Source organism: Limulus polyphemus, unplaced genomic scaffold (genome assembly GCF_000517525.1).
Source record: "Limulus polyphemus unplaced genomic scaffold, Limulus_polyphemus-2.1.2 Scaffold49, whole genome shotgun sequence".
Classification (NCBI taxonomy): domain Eukaryota; kingdom Metazoa; phylum Arthropoda; class Merostomata; order Xiphosura; family Limulidae; genus Limulus; species Limulus polyphemus.
The window spans coordinates 1,351,986-1,371,556 of NW_013665659.1; positions in this window are offsets into that span (position 1 = coordinate 1,351,986).

Below are 19,571 nucleotides of genomic sequence, written 5' to 3' on the forward strand. Positions count from 1 at the left end.
CTTTTTGCTAAAAACAAACTGGTATGATGAGCAACGTTAACATATTTCCTCTTTCTACTTGAATCAATAAAATAATTTATATTTTCAAAAACAAAATACTCAATTATGTGTGCAGTATTAACATTATTATTCTCCAAAGAATTAAAACTATTTAATTGGGTGAAAAAGTACAGAAATCGAAAAAGGTTCTACTTTTAATTTTTTAAAACAACAGATGAAAGCAATGAGATTTACCCGAATGCAAGATCATAATAGTTTGATTTTTTTCCCTTTTTTTGTAGTTAGAATAATTTCTGTTTTTAATTTTAAATCTTTTATCAAAGTAACTTTAAACAGTTTGTTATTTTACGACAAAATACGTATGCTTGTAACTTTGTACTTTGGATTTATAAAAATAGCTTCTAATACAACAGAATAGACAATCTGGCTGAAAAAGAAATACGTAAATATTAAATACTTTATATTATTATTGCTCGTATGTTCATGTATTGATCAGCTGTATATTTAGAAAACTATGTTTGAAATTGCCCGTTTGCTAAATATTAAAAATATATATTTGTTTAAGAAAAACATCATATAGTACAAAACTTGTACGCGTTTATATGAGAAATACTTTACTTCAAAATGAAAACAAAATAATTTGGGTCAAAGCTTTACTTGTAGAGAATCCTTAAAATAAATTTATTTTTACAGTATCCTCGGCATTGGAGGCGATGTTTGGTGCTGTCTATTTGTTTGCTTCTTTGCAAAATACGTTAAGGACAGTTACGAGTAGAACCACCAAACTTGACTTGTTGGTATTTCTATATATCTTTATAATTTCGTGATTTTTTTAAAGTGTTCTGAAGGATTCATAGTCTATTACAACTCGATAACAACACAATAGGTAAGAGATCAACAATTTACTGCAGTTACGACATAGTAGTCTGATGTCTTATCATTTGTTTCTCGTAAATAATACTTTTTACTAACTAATGATAAAATCAGGAAAATAGCCAAGTATATGCCCTGATAGGGATAGTGGGTGATGAATGGTATGGTGCTGCTAACTAGCTTCCTTCTCTCTGATCAGTAGTTCAAAATTAGGGACTGAAAACGAATAAAATTTCCTGTAATTCTCTTTACACAAAACCTCACTTTATTACGACTAGCTTAGCCTGTTATGTGGATCTGTGGGTTCATGGTTATCATTACGTTAACGCGTAAACGCGATTCGCACAATGGGATCGTGGATGCATTATAATAGCGACGGTCAAATCCCATTATTTATTCGGTTAAAAAAGAGTAGCTCAAAAGCTGGCGGTAGATGGTGATATCTAGTTGTCTCTCAGTTCTAAGTTTGTGATGGTTATGTGCAGATGGTTCTTCTGTAGCTTCTCGCAAAATTCTAAAACAAACATCTGACTGTTCTTCTGTATTTATTTTCATATTTACCTAGTTGGTTACAAAATAGATTCAGGTGTTTAACTAATTGACGTTCCTTGTCAACCCATTTTTATGGAAATACTTTCGATCCAATATAATAAATTTTGTCATTTGGGATATTTCTATAATGCTGAATTTGTTTGAAACAAGAAATACAATGTAAGTAAGCATGATTCGGTCGCTCACAAATTACACATGTGGAACATAATTTTAAAATGTGTTTCAAGATAGAATAGATAGAGAAGAATTGCATAAAGATGGCATTGTTATAATGATTCTTAATTTGGAAATAATAATAGTAATACGATATAAAGCAAGCATTCAGTATTTCCAATTTGGCATTTTATTTGCTTTATGCTAAATGGCATATCTAGAAATTACGATTAAATTGTCAGTAATAGCTCAAAATTGAATGAAGTTAATATTTCGGCTTATATCGTACACTTATGAAAAACTATATCCACATTCGTCTCATGAAACCTTGATTTCAAATTATGTTAATAAATTATTAAGAAATTCTTCGTTTAAAATATGTTAAATTTTCTTTAATATTTTTCTTTTCAAAGTTTCATAAATCATTTTAAATGATTATAAAACGTAATCCATTATGACTCCGCAATGAAACCTAAACCATATATTTTGATACGAAAGTAATACTAGGTTGCAGCTATTATCGGAAAATCGTTCGAAAAACAGAAACTATGTAAAGTCGTTCATTAAATTTTTAGTTGCTTATGTAGAAAATGCATTTATGTTTGTAATAGAAAAATGTTAAACATGGCATATTATTTTATGGAAAAACATTGCACCACTGTAAAGTTTTTTTGATAACTTTGTTTATCGCGACCAACAAAAGCTCTTGCAAGCATATTAACCGATACATACATAATTCTGGAATATGTTTGTTTTGTTTCATTACACGACTCAGATTGGTTTTGTCACATTTGTCACAAATAGAGTCACCCTGATAAAACATAATCCATGACTTTTCAGACATTTTAGAAAAAAACAAAAACAAATGGCACAGAACTCTTAGAAAGTACTGCTACTATAGAGTCCCTTCTGTTGTTTAAAATTAAATATATCTCACAATTTAGACATTTCTTTTGTTTCGGTTCAAAGCATGAAAGCCGCTATTGGCGCCTTCAAACTCACACAGGTTGCCTTTGTAGCTGTTGCCAACCTAGACTGACCCTGTTCTTCCACTGGCCAATCGTCCAATTCTAACCGTCACGTTACTTCATCAGGTGCCGGTCTAGCATTCACGTAGGATGATAACACTATCACTATTTTTGATTCCTTGGTTATAGCCGGTTTAACTGAGGAGTGAGAGGTAAATGTTAGTCTTTAATTATAATCAGCCGTTTAATAACATGGTAGCCAATTCGATAGTCGCAGTTGTGTCATGTTGGTTTCAAGCTATCCCTAGTCTATTAATTATAATCAGCCGTTTAATAACATGGTAGCCAATTGGATAGTCGCAGTTGTGTCATGTTGGTTTCAAGCTATCCCTAGTCTATTAATTATAATCAGCCGTTTAATAACATGGTAGCCAATTCGATAGTCGCAGTTGTGTCATGTTGGTTTCAAGCTATCCCTAGTCTATTAATTATAATCAGCCGTTTAATAACATGGTAGCCAATTGGATAGTCGCAGTTGTGTCATGTTGGTTTCAAGCTATCCCTAGTCTATTTCTTTAAAATAGTTCCATATCAATAACCTGTTTAGAAGACTTATTTGTTTTTCTCTTTCCCGTCTTCTCATCAACCAGCCTCCCTCCAGTCAAATCGTAGAAATCATGTTATTGCAGTTTTCTCCAGATGATCTGTCCGATTATCATAGCAGAATATTATTCCAAATTTCTAATTCAAACTTATTTTCTAACATATTTCTGTAAACTTGTTATGTGAGGAGTTTACATAGATATATTGGTTCGTTGATTGAATGAAATATAAAAACATAACGGGGATAGTTGCACAATAATGCGACAAGTTAAATAGCTGGGTACAGAATAAACAGACTAACAAGTAAATTAATAGGTCGTAAGAAAACTAGCAAATCGAGAGTCATAAAAAGATATGAATAGACAAAAAAAACAAAAAACTAGCAGTAATATAGGTGGGAATAGACACTAAGCAGACAGTTATATAAATGAACAGACATACAAAAAGATCGATAAACAGTAAGAGAGAGATAAGTAGATAGATAAACAACATCTTTTCCATGGTCATTCATTGTTACAACGCTTATGAAAAAAAAAATCATTAAATCATTGACTGTTTAATAGCGAGATTTCACCAAAATCGCTGATGTTCTCAAACGGTCACTTAACATTTATTTTGTTGGACATTATCGGTACCGAACTTGACGAATTGCATCTCTCTCGAAGGGCATATCACTCCAACGAGTGCTCCCGACGGCAAAACTCGTACGAAAATAGAAAAGTATATTAAATTAATCATCATATCTCAGCGCATTTAATTAGGCTTTGTCAGAAGTAGTGAGAAGAAGGCAGTGACACGCGATAGCTGAAAAGCATGGAGCTCGCGTCCTCGTAGTACTCAATGTCTTAGAAAAACCGACAACTGTCACTTTCATCCGCGACTTGCACGAGCAAAATGTCAGTGTGATGGTAGCTGGGGGAACAGACGCGTCAGTTGCACGTTGTACTGAAGGATTAGACGCGCATGGTAAGTGACAGCGTTCTTCAAAGAAGAGAGGCGAAGTTCCGAGATTGTATTGGAGAACGGCATATATACCACTTTCAGTCACTTGATGCCTTAAAACATACAAACCCGATAATCTGACAAGTTATTTGAAGATAGAAATAAAAAAGGTGTGTTTGGGAGGGGGGTAAACAGAATGACAAAGGAAAGCGTGAAATAGCAGTTGCAGAAATATCTAAACTGCTGGCTATATTTTATTTTTTTCCACAAAATCGTTCCATTTCTGCAAACACTAAATTGACAACACTATTTTGATGTTATGTTTTTACGAGATTACAACACTATTTTGATGTTATGTTTTTACGAGACTACAGTCAATTTGCCACGTTTTTAATGCTAAAAACGCATGCATCGTCTCGTGGTAGTCTCTTCAGTTGAAAACTGAAACTTGAAAAATAAAAATTTTAACAACAAAATTATTGCATATTAGGCTTGTAAATTAATTTTGTACCACTATTCAACGCTGTTAAAGTTCCTATCCGTAAACTCTTTGTAAAATGTTTAAAAAAGGCAACTTAGTTTGCATAATGAAAATCTCATTTGATAGAGTATCTCTTAATTCTACCCTGCTTAACTGACTAATGTACAGACCTTGATTAATTCCCCTTAAAGGTAATTTCCTTTGATGGGTTTGAGTTTAATCATTATTGCAAGGAAAGGTAGAGACTGAATATCACAATGGGGACCATTATTGGGATTTCTATCCTCAAGCAAAGTACTTTAACCAAAATCTTATTAACTGACTTATCGTGAAAATAATTAGTTTGACCTATATATTTAAAATCTCCATTACTTAAGGATTCGTTAACTGTAAATTAATATATTGCATGTTTTCAATACATGTCATCATAGCAAAGCTGTTTTATAATAACACACCACAAAGACTTATCTTTCTTAGAAATATCACATAAATACATGTTAGCTTAAGAAATAATTAATTCAAGCGTCTATTTACAACAGATTTCATAAATCAAAATAAATTTGTAATTATTATCATACAAAGAGATATTGACGATTTTAAAAATTACGTTATTTAATCATTTGCCGCATTAACGGTATATAATATTACAATTTTCAAATACGATAGAACGTTTCTGTTAAATGTTAATAGATACATTGGATTGAATTTATATATTTCAATGATATTTTATTGTGTGGTAGGACAGGAATACGATTCATCCAGACTGTAAGTGACGTATTCTGTATCATTGTTTTTCATGCTTGTTGACAGAGGGTCTAAGATTCATCTAATGTATTTTTATACTTCTTTATGTTTGTGTCATGCTTCAGAAAAAGTAGTAACATGTCGCAACAACTTTTGAAATAAACATGGAAACACAAGAGTGGTACACGTACAGGAGTCAAAGGCAACCAGTAATAGCACTTAGGTGGTGAATTTATTAATTATACAAAATATTTTCACACAAAAATGCATATAAATTGTATAACGCACTATTATTTTGTATACGAACTACTTGCTTTACACAAAGCATTACACCTTAGTTCCATGTCATCATACAGTTTATCAGTATACGATTGTTTAAAATACCATGTATCATTTCCTACCGTCTAGACAAGTTGTTTCGTCACCTTTGGATCTTTTCAGTTTTTATATAAGCCTATTCGGACTCAAAAATGTTTACATCGGGAATATGTGCAGGCAAAGTCATGATTGTGAGTGTTCCGTTCGTCTTTCACCATCAAGGTATTTGTTTCCCCACACTTTCTCAATGACTGGGGCCATCTCTTCTTGCAAGCTTCTTAGCTTCCTCATTTAGCTCTACCTTTGCATGGCCTGGCACATACATCCAAATGATAGTCTTACCAGGCACTTGCTTTGCTTTCTGCAATCCATATGATCGCCAACCATTCTGAATTTTATGCACTACTGCCTATGACTCTGTCATAAATATTATGTTGGTGACACTGTCTATTTTTGGTTCATTGCTTTCAGCAATCCCGAGGAAAGCTTGCTTTATGGCTTCCAGCTCTATCCTTGCCCTACCTGTAGGAAGCTTGAATGCTCCACCAATCTTTTACAGAATGTTTTGCTACGCATAATGTTGACTACCCAACAAGCCAACCCATTACCTGTGGTGTAGGAACCATTTGTGGCTAGGATGATAGATGAATGTTTATCATGGTTTTTAAGTAGATGCTGACAGGCTTTTTCTATTTCACATTTTGTCCAGTCTCTAAATTTTCTACCTAGGCTGATTTTCATAGTTTCTAGTGGTGCCAGATGTTTTTTCCACATGGGGTGTCTGAGATCTGGTGTTGACAATTACAAATTGTTCTAGTGGTGGCTGTATAGCACATGTCTATCCATGACTGTTTCCTGACATGCTTTTCAGACCATTCCCCGCTTGGTTAGTGTCAATATGGAGCTTGAAGTCCCAATTGAAAAGAGCATTAGCTCAATAAATGGAATGTCTGGTATTTACACTGCAAGGCTCTAGTGAAGAATTTACATTTAAATGCTGTTGGTACCCTGTGATGATACTGAGGCTTAAAAGGTGTAAAAGGGCAAATCTCATGACCAGTAATGAACACGTTTTTTTCTATCTTTTCAATCATATCTAGCTGTGTGGTATTCATACTGATCATCAGCTATACATAATTCACAATAACGGTAATAAGACTTTGGTAGAGCATGAGTAGGTGATGTTCTTCGTTTCTAATTCTTGTTGTAGCTTACAGTGCATTGATGCTATTGGTAAGTTTAGTTGCTAGTGAAGTTGGCTTGTCTGTTAAAGGTTACCTGCAGGAATTTTATTATTTCTTCCAGATGGATAAGGATGCCCTAAAAGGATGGCGAGAGCTTTGGAAAACTGATTATTATTCTTGTGTCATTCATCCATTTCCTCACCCTGCTAAGACATGGTCCCGTCTTTCTTTCGATTGCAGCTTTTCTATAGCCTCTGCTACATATCAGAATGTCTTCAGTTTGGTTGGACATTTGGTTGGATTGTCAAGGTGGAATAGATCCATGTTGTAGATGTTGAAGAGGACTGGGGTGATCCTTGAGTCAGACAGGTATTGAGTGCATCCAGTCTGATTGCCAGCTTTCCTGCTTCATGATTCATCTTTTGACAGTTATCATAGCTACAACCCATCTTATTAATATTAAGTATACCGATACTGCGCATTTTGTCGACAAGTATGGGCATATACACTCTATTGTGGGCATCTTTCAGATCTAAAGCTACTGACGTGGTATTCTTATTAGCTTCAAACCTTCCTGTACACCAGCTTGGAATTTGGCAGCACTGTTCGAAATTTCTCTTCCACCACAATAACCAACTAATGACCAGAGCAGTTGTGATTTACTTTAATAGTCAAGACTTCTAGCTACATTCTTCTCTAGGACTTTGGCAATGATTTTTCATAGGATGATGATTTAATGACTTTAAGATGATTAGTGATCCTTTATGGGTTTGAATAAAGATTTGAAAAACAACAACATCCCCACATTTTTCAGGGATGTTACCTGAAATCTGGATAGAGCTGTCAGAAAGCTTAGTCTGTTGAAAGAGTATGATGTTATAAAATTGGTACTTTTGAGATATTTGCAGTGATACTCCGACACTACATTCACCTGGAACTACGTCTTAGATGCAATTATGCTCTGTGTATAGTAATTAAGCTACATCTGGCATTAATATTTTCACGTAGTTGTAACTTAGATAGGTACTACTGTAGGTCGAGCCTCTCTTGAATATCACCATTGTCAACGTTTTATGTATGCATACGTATCAGTTCAGTTTTGTATAGATCATGACACACCGTTGGATAAAATACACCCTTAAACTTTATACTGATTCCTTACCGTCGTTTCTTGTTGCGCCAAACAATTTGAATATTCATTGATTTGTAAAAAGCAAACGTTTCGAGCTTTGCTCATATCACTGTTTACGATCTGATGCTCATTTCAACCTTTTATTTGCTTACTTTTTTTCGAGTAGTTTTCGAGCAGCTAAATATGTGTTAATACCCTTTCGTGCTGTTGTGTATCGTACTGTTCTTGAGGTAATGTTCACAGATATGTTTATAGCAAGGTAATTGGCAATACCTGTCACCGACTGGCGTCTATGGCATAAAGAATGTCTCCTGAGATACTTGAAACCATTGTTGCAGAATTTCGGTTTTCTACCTCGACCACTTGTATTATTACCAGTGTAAATTTCATGTACCTCTTCAGATTCTTGCATATAGCTCTTACAGAAGGATGGCATTTTACCACATTTTTTAGAAAGAAATATCCCCCACCAGACAAACCTAAAGTTAGTTTTTACAAGTTTATGTTCTGACATTTCATTATTGGAGCCACGATTGGAAACACAACTACTATTGCTTGTACGTTCATTGTTTTTATACACGTGTGGCACCTTGTGATTTGTTGGATTACACACCCAATCTAAGAGTAAGCTTTCAATTCATTTTCACACGATAAAAAGTGGTAAACCCACAATATTTGACGTTTATTTGTTTTTCTTACTGTTTTCAGAATTGTTTTTCCAATAAAGAAGTCTTTTGTAATGTGCTTTCAAATGACTTGCTCTAGCAACAATAAAAATATTGCTTTTTATTAACATTTGTCTTTCTGAATGTTTTTTCACACCTTTATTCAACAGACTCCTCATTATATTGTTTCACGACGTAAACATTATTTAAATTTCTAATTTATTAGAAATGTTTACACAAATTTTGGATATATTTAGACTATACACATGTGTATCTATAGAATAATTAGGAAGATGATTCGAAAGAGAAATTCTGATTGGCAAGTTAGCCCACAGGATCACATACAAAAGCTGTACTGGTTTTCAAACGAGATCCAAAACTCGAGCACTTTCGAATAGTTCACTATCTTTCTTCAGGAGAATAAAGAAAAAGAGAAAGTGGTTGTATAAAAATTAAATAAATTCTGCAAGTAAGCCAGTGGAAATGTTTAGCCTTAGTGACTACTACTTTGTGCAGCTCTTTGAGAAAGGACATCTTATATAAATAAAGTGAGAATAAAATAGGTAAAGTTGAAATCGTAATTAGTTTGATATAGTCTGGACTCGTGCTGACACCTGGAAGAGATCAACTTCAGCAAGCTTTTATTTTGAATTGTAGAACATACAATAAATGAGTTGTAACAGTTTTATTTTTATATGTGCCCAATAATTTATCGAGCTCTTATTTCAAAGTCTGTGAGTCATCCGTCAATATCCAGCTGAAAATGTATGAATAAACATAAACAATGGTTAGCTAACAAAATTCCAAACTCATAATCATAAAATAAGTGTAATTATCTCTTTCTTTGTGCAAGATACGTTATGCTACTGATCTTCACAAGTTTCTCACTACTTCTAAAGAGGGAGCACTATTTAATGATCCTCTCCGTGATCACTGAGCAGTGTATGGGGATAGTAACGTTTTAACTTCACTACCAGCCTTATTAATAAATAAACTTATATTTGATTACGTAAGTACTGATGTATTAAGTTTATAAAAATTTCTGTGTAAAAAAAAAAAGATGAAATGTTACGTATTAGAATTTCCAATAGCCTGAAATTGAGTTAAATGATACTTCAAATTTAATAGTTAAATTGTACTTTGGATTTAGTACTTAAATATATGCCGATATATCTCCGATTTATGACATTTGCCAACAAGATTGATACGCACAGTCTTCTTTTTTAACACAAATATGTTTTAATATACAAATAACAATAGAATTTACAATAACAGTTATTACAAATAGTTATTACACATAATGATTTATATATAAAAATTTTACAAACTTACAAGCAATAAAGTTTTCTTTCTAGTCTGAAACTTCCTTGATATCTTATCGACAGTTCACGATGACCGAGCTAATTACGAGTTGATGTTGGTATGATTCGCTTAACGGGGAGCTAGCTAGCTTTGTCCTTCGTTATTCACCAGCCACACACGCCGAGTTTTCCACGATGAAGTTATATAATGTTTTCGTAAAAATACTAATGTCTGGTGAGAATCCACTGAAGTTAAATGATTTGTAATGTTCGAAATTTATAAACGTTTCTGGTCAAATATCTGAATATCCGATTAATAAGTGTTAATCACAGTTATAGCTTACGAAGTTTATAGCACACCAGCTTTAGCAAACCAATAATAGATACTCTTCTTTGGCGCGTCGTGTTGGTTATATTTATAGGCGTGTGGAGAGTTTGTAGAAAATTCAGATTACATAACAATACAAAGCTACATTAAGCATTTACGTACATACATATATTGTTGATTCTTACACTCGAGAATCTTCTACAAGTTTAGAGAACAGGCAGTAATTTCGCAATACATATTTATCAGTATCAGTTATTTACATTACTAAATATAAATTTAATTCAAGCAAACATCGATATTAAAATAAATATATAATAATAAATACGTCACAAAAGACAGTTGAAAGAGAAAATATACAAACAACGGTTTCCTTATTTCCCAAATTTATTATAGGTATTGGTAACTTATGACTATTCAAAAAAGTTTATCCTCATTGGTAGAGAATACCTACATTAAGAACATTGTCTTAAGATGCAAAAATGGTTAGTTACAAATGCATTTTCTAATACACAAAGGAATTTTCTAGGTAGCTCTAGCCCCGAAACATGATATAAGCTATCTAAAATAAAACATTACATGTATAATTATAAGTATACATACACACACATACATATATATACCCACAATGAAAATTTTATTTGCATAAATAATAACATTTCTGCCTAATGTAAGTTTAATTTGTAAAAACTTTTTAATACAATGCAAAAGTATATGTGGTTCGATATTTAGGTTTGTTGATGAAGAACACTTCACTAGTTCATCAGTTAAAATAAATAAGGCAGTATAATGTCACTATAACTGCCAGTTGTAATCAAGTTAATAATTGGTTAACATTGTTTTTTATTAAAAACGTGTAAGAGAATATAGAAACTAAATGGAAAACTAGGTGTGACTAGGTCGTATAATTTCTATATGTATTTCACTTGTAAAATATGCATATATATATATGTGTGTGTGTGTGTGTGTGTGTGTTTAACATATAATCCAATCTCAATATGTATAATCAGTTATAATTAGTTTGTTTTAACTTATACATTTTTTAAAGGTTCTGGATTTTCAGTACATTTTTCAGCTCATGAAGTCCAGTGATGACGATATTAAAAGACAAACTATTCCACTTTAAACACTTGGCAACCTAACTTCTCTTCATGAAGTTGGTGATTTATTTGGCATGAATAGAGATACTGTTCACTACTTACTGTTTTCAACTCTCCAGGAAGCTGTCGTCTATTTCTCAAAATATTATCAAATGAGTTAGTGCCGCTGAATCCCAAATGATCATTATTTTAACATCTTATAAAAAATTATAACACTTAGCTAGAAAGATGAATTTTAACTACAATTATGCACATACCACTACTCAATCTACAACCGAAAAAAGTTTTTGTCTTCTAGAATGAAAATATGGATATCTAAAGTATTTAGACATGCATCGGGTTGATATGAGTCCTGTCGTCATTAGTCCTGCTTGTATATTGCGTATCATTAAAGTTGAGATAAAAGGAATAAGCCAGTATGACAAAGAATAGGATAAACATATTTATAGATATCTCAGATATAATAGTATGCAATACAATTATCAGTAAAATAGAATAACTAGACCAATATGACACAGAGCATGATAAACTCCTATACAACAATTGTTATAATGACAACACACAAAAAACATGTGACCGAATTGCTAAATAGTTGTACTAAAATATGTGAAGCAACGAATATCTTTCATTCTAAGCGCAGTATTTTTATTGAAATATTGCTTATAGATAATAAATAATTTAACCAAATATAGAATGTGAATCTATAACACTTTTGGCTGATTTAGTAGCTTGATAGATGTGTGATATGTAATTTTCACAATTTTATATCTAAGTAATCCATCCATATTATAAGGTCGCCAGATTTTCTTTTAACAGAGAATCAAAGAACTGTAATAGATTTTGATCACACTCCAATATGCTGTTTAGTATAAGTACTTGTTTCATTAAAACGAAGTTGTGTTTGAAAAATAAAATACTTAGCTTTATGATAATATGAAGCTAAAACTTCTAGTTACTTTTCAGCGGTAAGTCTGAGAACTTAAAACGCTAAAAATTGGATTTCAATACTCGCGGTGAGCAGAACACAGATATCCATCCCATTGTGTAAGCTTTGTGCGTAAAAATCAGCCAACTCTTTTGTGAATTTACTTATTTTATTTAGCATCTATTCCAGTATTCATCTAAAAACCGGTCAGAAAATAAATGTTATCAATGTTGTACACCTTATGCAAATGCACACTTCAAACTATATTACTTTGGTATTTCCATCGTCAAATGACATTGTTTGTTTGGAATTAAGCACAAAGCTACACAATGGGCTATTTGTGCTCTGCAATTTTAGTACAAGTAACATATAATATCAGTTCGGTACACTCGCAGTAATCCAATAATATCTCATTAGTTTGGTCCAGCTAAGAAAATCTAGGTTAGTCTTAAATACACATATTTTTTTTATTTATTCCTGTAAACTCCCAGTGGAGCATAGGGCCGCAACAACACCTCGCCAACGGAAGTTGTTGTTCTGTTACTTGTAGCAGGTTGGTTTTTACGGGGTGGAGTTGCTAGCCCCCTCCTCCTTTCTCATCCTGGACTTGGGACCAGGCAAAGGCGGATGTTGGCATGTTTGGTGTGACGGGGATTCGAACCCGCAACCCTCAGATTACGAGCCGAGCGCCCTAACCACCTGGCCATGCCGGGCCTAAATACACATATTAAGCTAACAATACAAAACAATCTTTATGATAAAATAATAATAAACAAACTAAAATAAAAAGTAATGGCTTTCAATATGTTAAGTGGTATAATTTGTATTGTTACTGAAAGTAATAATAAATAAATAATATAATACACCTCACCTAGAGAGATACTAGCTGTCTGCTTAAAGTATGCTAGTGGAAGAAAATAATTCAAAAGATATACTACAATATATCGAGTAATTTCTGTTTGAAACAACGTAATAAAAATTAAAATGAGTTAAGACTTTTTCAATATAAGAAACTAATACGAGACCCATAAAAATATATCTTTTGTCGTTTTCTTCGTTGTTTCTGTGGATTATGGCGACTTATTTCATGGTTCACTGATGATGTAAATGTTTCACTAGTGCTCAACGTTTGAGCAGATACTCCTGGAATATAAATCTATAAACACTCTGAAAGAATCTTGCGAGTTTCAGAATTCTGAATTTTTATCAGTACATTTTGACTTTCTAGACATGTTTGAGGAGTACAGTGTAGACTGCAATGGCATACTTTCAACCACAACGACTGGTGTTATTGTTGGATCCTTGCACAGGATTTGCCCAATAGGGGGAAAATGTTCCTATGTTGTTTCCCCTTTCCATGTTTTTGTTATTGTCTGTAAAGATCTTATAACTGATTTTCAAAGTTTGCTGTTTCATGTCACATACTTTGGATATGAGACTTTCTAACACACTTTCATATAACTTTGTGTTTTCATCTTAGATCGTATCGCAACCTACACGCTTTACTTTTTTGTCCAACTTGTAAATTGATTCTCTTGTGTGTATCTGTTTTGCTTTATCAACCAAAAAAAATAATGTTGAAGCAGGTGTACAAACACATTTTTTTTGCTAAAAAATTAAAAAAAAATTAATGGTTGTATTTTACGAGTAAGAAGAAAATTTCAATTGGTTAAATAGATAAATTTGGAATAGTTGTTTTATATGAGGGCAACTGATGCCTCATCTAGCGTTATATCTTTACATTTTTGAATATTTATGTCTGTGTATTTTACAGTAATTTTAATTAACTCGAATCGTACGCTTATCAACATTTGTATCTTATTTTAAATGTCAGGGATATAAAATAAAACCACTTGAATTTGAAAGCTTCTGACGAGTAAATATAATTTGAAAATAACATAATATGATAGTACACTGTATAGAAATGCTAATTACCTGTAAATGATGAAACTCCATACGACTCATGGCATTAACATTACTCTTTAGTTTTTGTGTTATTACAGTCGAATTAATACGGTATTATAAAATTGCCAATGACCAATTATTAGCATATAAGCTGAAATCTGAATGAAAGACAATGGCTTTATCATTTTGTGAAAGATCAAAATGTCTATTATTCGTTTTGCTCCATGGCATTCAAACGTATTATCTTGTATAACTGAGGTTCCACATGACTAGTGTGTTTCTAGGATTTTTTCTATGGGAGGGGGAGGCATAGGAGACCAAAGAGTTAGGTTGGGAACGTAAAAATAGTGAGAATCACAATGTAGGTAATTTAAAATCTTAAAATATTAATTCTCAGTTGGGAGTTGCTTGAGTCTGAGCTCAACCATGGGGGGACTGCTCCCCTCGGCCTCCCAGGTGGGAATGTGATTCTGTTCTCAATGTTACTTACCATCATCCGAGTATATTCTCTATCTGAAACATATATATGCATATATTAAAAGTTCTGAACAATCACTGATAAGTAGAGTTAGGAATTATGTTGGACACACCTATCACAGATTTCCACCCTGACACAAGCAAAAACATCTAGTAGTAACTGGGATAGTTAGTATATATGTATAATATGTTATAATCAAATTTGGTCACACAATACTATCTTCGTCATTGACTTGTGGTACTTATACTACTCCTATTTGCGATTGATGCTGCTATATTTAGCAAAATTTTACTTTAAAAAGTGTTTACGTACTTATTAAAATATAAGAAAATAAAGGAGTTTGTGTTCAACACTATAATCTATATCTACTATATCTGTGGCTGTACTTAAACTTCCTAAGGTTACTTTTAAGTATTTTTGTTCATTGTTATCTATTCGTACGCCCCCCAGTGGCACAGCGGTATATCTGCGGACTTACACTGCTAAAAACCGGGTTTCAATACTCGTGGTGGGCAATGCACAGATAACCCATTGTGTAGCTTTGTGCTTAATTACAAACAAACAACAGCCCCCCAGTGGCACAGCGGTATGTCTGCGGGCTTACAACACTAGAATCCGGGTTTCGATACCCGTGGTGGGCAGAGCACAAATAGCCCATTGTGTAGCTTTGTGCTTAATTACAAACAACAACAAACAAACCTATTCGTATATCAAAATTAAAATATTAAACTGTTTTTAATCTTGCTTTACGTCACATAAGTTTACTGCTAACGGACATACACTCTACTGTTAGTGCATGTTTAATTTCGCTGGTGTAGTATAGTAATTCGTTAATATAATTAAGTAGTCTAAATCATGAAAAGAGGCTAAATTTTGAAGTTTGTTTAGTCCCTCCCCTTGGTTATCTCATTTTATTGGGACCAAAATATTGGAAAATAAGTCTACTTTATATTTCTATCTGTTTCCAGGTCAGTAATTATCGGGAAACAAGTAAAAACTCATGAACTATACATTTACTCTAATTAGAAAACGTCGCATTGTGTATCATATTTCCATGTGACAGTTCACTTTCTTTCTTAATAAAAGCATGTATAATATATCCTGTCATCTCATGTTTCCATGTGACAGTTCACTTTCTTCCTTAATAAAAGCATGTATAATATATCCTGTCATCTCATGTTTCCATGTGACAGTTCACTTTCTTCCTTAATAAAATCGTGCATAACATATCCTGTCATCTCATGTTTACTACACCACAAACCTGATAACAAAAGCTTACCTAGAATGGTAGAAGAGGACCAGGGAACAAGTTATCGCTGGTTAGCTGTAGTATTTTGGCTCATATTGTTATACTGAGACATATTAACTCTTTTGCCTTTTTCTAGCAGTTTTGTGAAGCTACTGAATGTTGAGGAGTGACTGAGAAACATTTGATCTAAACCAGAGTACTGGAGGCTCTATATTGTTAAACTGTTGGTTCATAAATCTACCCTATACCCTATCTTTTTGTACTAGTGTATATATTCTTGGTTCATATTTTGTGATACTAAACAATTTTCTTTTCAGTTTTGTGGGTGTTCTAATCATATGGAAACACTTCTTATATATATATATATATAGAGAGAGAGAGAGAGAGAGATTAGAATATGTATATTATTTGAATGGAATGTAAATCTATTGTAATCGTATCGTACATGATGTCAGAAAGACACGTAGGTTCAATAAATCTTGTTACAAAATGATAAAAACTTTATAACCCGAGCGCTTTCAAAAGGTGGACCTTTCTTCTTCAGGAGCAAATTGGTCCTATCCTTCGAAAGCGCTCGGGCTTTAGGGATTTTATAATTTTGTAATCATATCATAGTTATTCAAATACAGGATGGTAGTGCAACATAGCTGTCAGGTCTCATTGTAGTAATATATATATATATATGCTTCCTACATGTATTGATGGTGAGATATCTAGTAACAGGTTAATATTCCTTAGTCCACCTTGTTGTACATCCCTACGTCTGTTTATATCTCTGTATACGTCACATCTCTGATTACCTACTATTCTAGTTCCATTGGATTGTGGATATATTTTTTTTTAATCAAAGGGACACAATAGTTTGGTTGTGGGAAATGTTTGCTATACTATATCATTTTCTATCAAACCTTGCTTCTATAGAACTTATTCTCCTCCCTAATAATTTTTTTCGTTCCTTCATACATTTACAGATCCTGAAGGTGGTGGAAGAGTTATAGACACAGTGGACGAAATATGGCTACCCGTGACCTAAAATATTTCCCGCAAAAAAAATGCCCATTTATCAGTTATTAGAAAAAAAGTTTATATATCGAATTTTATAATATTGTATGTGACTATGAGGTGCCAAAAATGACAGTTTGTCCTAAATATTGGTTCTTTGGTAGCCAATACTGACACATATCGATGTTAGTTGTTACCTTATCATCACTTGTAATAGAAGAAAGCTTTTATCAGCATACTCTGTTAATGCTAAAAATAATGTCTTCATTTACTTCATGTTGTTTTCGAAGCCATTCTTTAACAAAATGTTTTCTTTGGTGACTGCCATCTTATGTTTCTCACTGAGACAATAAAAGAAATTTGCTCACTTGTGCTGGGAAATGTTCATGGTGAGCTTAAGAGAGGGGCTCTTTAAGTATTGTTCTCAGATTTGAGTAAATGTGTTCTGCTCAGTAACTTAACGCCGAATGTATCTAAGTGCTACAGCACAATCTGCACATATACACAAAATTATTCGTGCGTCATAATTTCAATTTTATTCTTTAATAACATTTTCCATGTTTTTGAATCATATTTTTAAATGAAACCAAAATCTTTCAACAGTTTATTAAATATTTAGAAAAAATGTATTATTACTTAAATATTCTTAATCAATTTAATTCCTATATTAACAAAAGATTTATCCCTCAACCAGAGGCACTTCGGTGGTAGGGATCGGAGTCAAATATCCGAGATTCATCCGATTTTGGTGAAATTTATAAAGGATGTAGCTCTGACAAAAACCTGACGAGTTGTGGCTGGCCATATCATCAGCAAAAAAACAAGACAAAAATAACTAAACGTAGTTACTGACAGTATTTCTTCTTGTGTAACCGACATTTGCTGGTAGGATGGTACGGCCACTCCGAAACATTGTGTTCTTTGGCTACTCATAATTCCACTTTGAAATACGTTATCATCATATGGATTGCACATTTGAATACAGCAGATTCTGCACTTTCAATAACTATAAGGAAGAATAATGGAATGTCTTATTTCTTGTTTCACCACCCAAAAACACTACTTTGCTTCTGGTTGAGGGAGAGATCCTGTGTTAAACGTTCTTATCTTTTATTTGTACTTGCAATTATATTTATAACTAAATTTATATTTTTATTATATTCAATTTAGAAAGTTGTATGAAGAGTAACAGGCTAGGCATAGTCTAATGGTTAATTACCCAGGCTGCACATGTAAATATCTAAGAATTCTGAAGAGTAACAGGCTGGGCATGATCCTAGTGGTTATTTTTCCAGGCTGTAGAAGTAAAGATCTAAGGTTCGCGCCACAGTGCAACTAAACACGCTCAATACTTTTAGCTATGGGTGAGTCACAAGTGACAGTAATTTTGCTCAAAGCCAGACAAAACCCCCATGGTAGCAGGTGCTGCTGACTGCCTAGTTTCTCTCTGGTCAAACAAAATTAGAGGTGGTTATACCTGAACATTAGTGGTATCTACATTCAAGTTAAAAACACTAATACCTAAGGAGTAACTGGTATGCCAGGAAACTGGAACTATGAAATTCAATCTATGAATAACACAATTACCGAGTAATTTTCAGCCAGGGTGCAGGTAGCTAACTATGTAGCTTTGTAAAAACAAAAGAAGACAAACCAGAAAGAAATGTGTGCTTAGAGTGTTATACTTTTATGAATATGGTATTCGGGTATCGGGTAAAATGATATTCAACAGGATACTGAAAGTTTCCGCAAAATGCAGCTTCAGGGCTGGCAAGTGAATAATAAATCAAGCATGAACTGTAAATGGTAAACGAAAATGAATTTACAGTAAGAAGATAAAACAAAATCTCCATTCATAACAATGATGTAAGTTTTAACTTACTGGCTCGCTTTTGTATTAAATAAAATAAACTTGCCATTGGTTACTTGGATGGAAAGAAATCTTCAAAGATATTCGCTCAGGACAACAACAGTAAAAGTTATCTATACCACACTTTCAAATCACAAAATGGACCCAAGAGTGGCAAATCATAAAGTGAGATCAGCCAGGTCACATGCACGTGAGGTTTTCTATCATTGTCTGATTGTTAGAGAGAGACAGAACTCTGGAACGATGGTAAAGGTGGGCTGGGGTGGTAAAACGGCAATTAATGCCTTACACTGGTGCCTTAAAGTAGGCCAAATACCTTGCAAGCAGTGACCAATGCTTCTAACCTTATAGGTTTTGCAACCTGTCTGTTGGCAACTCTAACCTGCCTTCTGATGAAGTTGAACATAATCTAAATATATAAGTGAAATCTTCTTTGACTTCAAGAACAAATCCAAAATTATATTTATGTAGTCTTCACGAAAATTATGGTATAGAACTACAAATATGTATAGTTAACACAAAGTTCGTGAATTATGACAACCTTGCTCAGAAATAAATATCAAAACAAAACATTCAGTGATACCTGTTAAAGTTTAGAATTTGCTTGATCGTACAAATGAAACATCTTTCTAACTCGAAACTACTTGAAAACAGTGAGTACAACTGTTAATACTAATTTCACCTTATAAAGACCTAGTCACACATTCTCAGTAGATCTCAGTTGCCTTAACTGAAGATATTCTTTCACCAACACCATTAAAAATTGTGTGTCCACCACGTTTTTCACCTGATGTAGTTTCA